Source organism: Alosa pseudoharengus, unplaced genomic scaffold (genome assembly GCF_046254945.1).
Source record: "Alosa pseudoharengus isolate Yale_2024_CS ecotype anadromous, Long Island Sound unplaced genomic scaffold, YU_APseudo_1.1 YU_APseudo_1.1_scf_12, whole genome shotgun sequence".
Taxonomy (NCBI): Eukaryota; Metazoa; Chordata; class Actinopteri; order Clupeiformes; family Clupeidae; genus Alosa; species Alosa pseudoharengus.
The window spans coordinates 3936664-3939163 of record NW_027468587.1 but is presented as its reverse complement, the minus strand read 5'-3'; positions in this window follow the sequence as shown (position 1 = coordinate 3939163).

The window sequence follows — 2500 nt, the reverse complement described above, 5'->3', positions numbered from 1 at the left end:
TGTGAAACGTGTTTTTGTCCTTCTCTTGCTTGTTTCACTGTGTGTTATATTGTTCAGTGTGTACATTGTCTGCATGACACCCCCCCCCCACCCACATTCATTCATTTTTTTGTGTTTGTACTTTTTGATTTTGAGCCAGCCAAGATTAGCTTGTTTGGTCGGATCAATAGACCAAAGTGAAGCGCCCAGCTCAATCAAATACAATTAATTAAAGCCGTTGATTGAGCATCTGTCTGTTCAATCTGCAAAGATTGCATTGATTTTTGGTGGAGGGTTTTAGTCCCCCATAACACGTTTGGTTGGGTCTATTCGTCTTCATGCATAGCCTATAGACCGTTTAACTCCTCCTGTCTCTGTGCAGGACTGGAGAGATGTATATATTTGGTCTTGGTACGGTAAACTAGGCTATAATGAAAAAGGCTTAGCCTAGGCCTACATATATCGACAATATCCTAGCCTAAACACGCATCCACATATGAGAGAGAGCTGCGAGAGTGCGAAAAGAGTCAGTAAGCCAGGCATGAAATCAATTAAACAAATGCAGCCCGTATAGACTATGCAAAAAATATGCCTACATTTTAAGAAGTGACAGACGCGCACATGTCAATAACATTGCCTACAGCATTCATTGGAAAATGACAAATGATTCATCTTGATGTTTCTAAAGCATTTATAGTCATGTGCCGTGTCTCATAAAGCAGTGTATAATGTCACTGCGCTTCAGCGCCCGCGTTTATTTGTAGCCTATGTGTGTGTCAGACTTTTTCTGCTAGATAAGGGATTACCAGGTTGCCATGGTGATCAGTGAGAGCGATGTTGAGCCATCTCTTTAGGGAGAGACAGCGCGTGTGTTGCGACAGTTCTTAGTGTGAAAAGTGTGACAGTTCTTACCATAAAGGTTTGGACAGATCCGAAGTTAAAACTATGTCATTTCTGAATGAAAGACTCTCTCTCTCTCTTACACACACACACAGAGAGAGAGAGAGAGAGAGAGAGAGAGAGAAACACACCCCAGAAGGTTTCCAAAAATACCTATTTTTGCTTGCAGACCTGCAGAAGTCACTTTCCAAGTAAAAACAACATTACACAACAAACCCTTGCAAACCCTCTCATTCTCACTTTCTCTTTCTCTTCCTCGCTCTCTCTCTCCCTCTCATTTGTCAGAAAACCAAACCTGTATTTAGCATCTTTCTGGGTCAACATGGGCCAGAGGCTGAGGTGGTTCCAGCCTTCACAGATTTTAGTGTGTGTATTTGGGTATGTGTGATGTGTGTGTGCTTTGGTGTGTGTGTGTGTGTGTGTGTCTGTGTGTGTGTGTGTGATTGTGTGCGTGGCTGCATGTGTGTGTGCGTGTGTGTGTGTGATTGTGCACGTGGCTGCATGTGTGTGTGTGTGTGTGTGTGAAAGAGAAAGCCTTGACTCTGCCTATTCCACTCATCTGCTTGTCTCCTCGACTACATCACTCTCCTTGTTAAACATCCTGTCCCCATCACTCTATCCGTGCGTTGCGTCAATCTGTCTGACCCTCCGGACATCAGCCACCGTTTCCACCTCCACTCACCCCCACGAGCTGACCGTGAGCCCGACGCCTACGCCATGACGTCTCCCTTTGGGTTAATGCCCACCTCCTACCCTGCGTAGTGTGGTACGCCATGACGTCTCCCTTTGGGTTAATACCCACCCTCCTACCCTGCGTTAATGCCCACCCTCCTACCCTGCATTAATGCCCACCCTCCTACCCTGCGTTAATGCCCACCTCCTATTCTGCGTTAATGCCCACCCTCCTACCCTGCGTTAATGCCCACCTCCTATTCTGCGTTAATGCCCACCTCCTATTCTGCGTTAATGCCCACCTCCTATTCTGCGTAGTGTGGTTCACCTATATACAGCAGCTACCCGCCACAGGCAGGGTGATGATGCGAGGGGCGGCTGTCACTCAGAGATGCTGCGCAGAGTGTCAATAACTCCGCCCGGTGTGCTGCAGTGGACCCCTCTCTGACCAGCCACACAGACAGTCAGTGTGTCAGCCACAGAGAGGGATAGATTATACCGGGGGAAAGAGCGAGAGAGAGAGAGAGAGGGAGAGAGAGAGGGAGGGAGGGAGGGAGGGAGGGAGGGAGGAAAGAAAGTGAAGGAAAAGAGAGAGGGGCTGACACAGAGAGGAAGAGGATGAGTGTTTGTGTGTGTGTTTGTGTGTGTGTGTGTGTGCGTGTGTGAGGAGGGGGGAGGCACTTGGGGGGCTCCCATTCTCTAAATAATTCAGAGAGAGACTCCAAGCACTCAGAGCGCATAAGCACCACTGTCAGGTCAACTCATTCAGCACAAAGAGAGAGAAAGAGAGGGAGAGGGATGAGGAGGGGAGAGAGAGAGGAGAGAGGGAGGAGAAGAGAGAGAGAGGAGAGAGGGAGGAGGATAAGAGAGAGAGAGAGGAGAGAGGGAGGAGGATAAGAGAGAGGAGAGAGGGAGGATGAAGAGAGAGAGAGATAAGAGAGGGATGAGG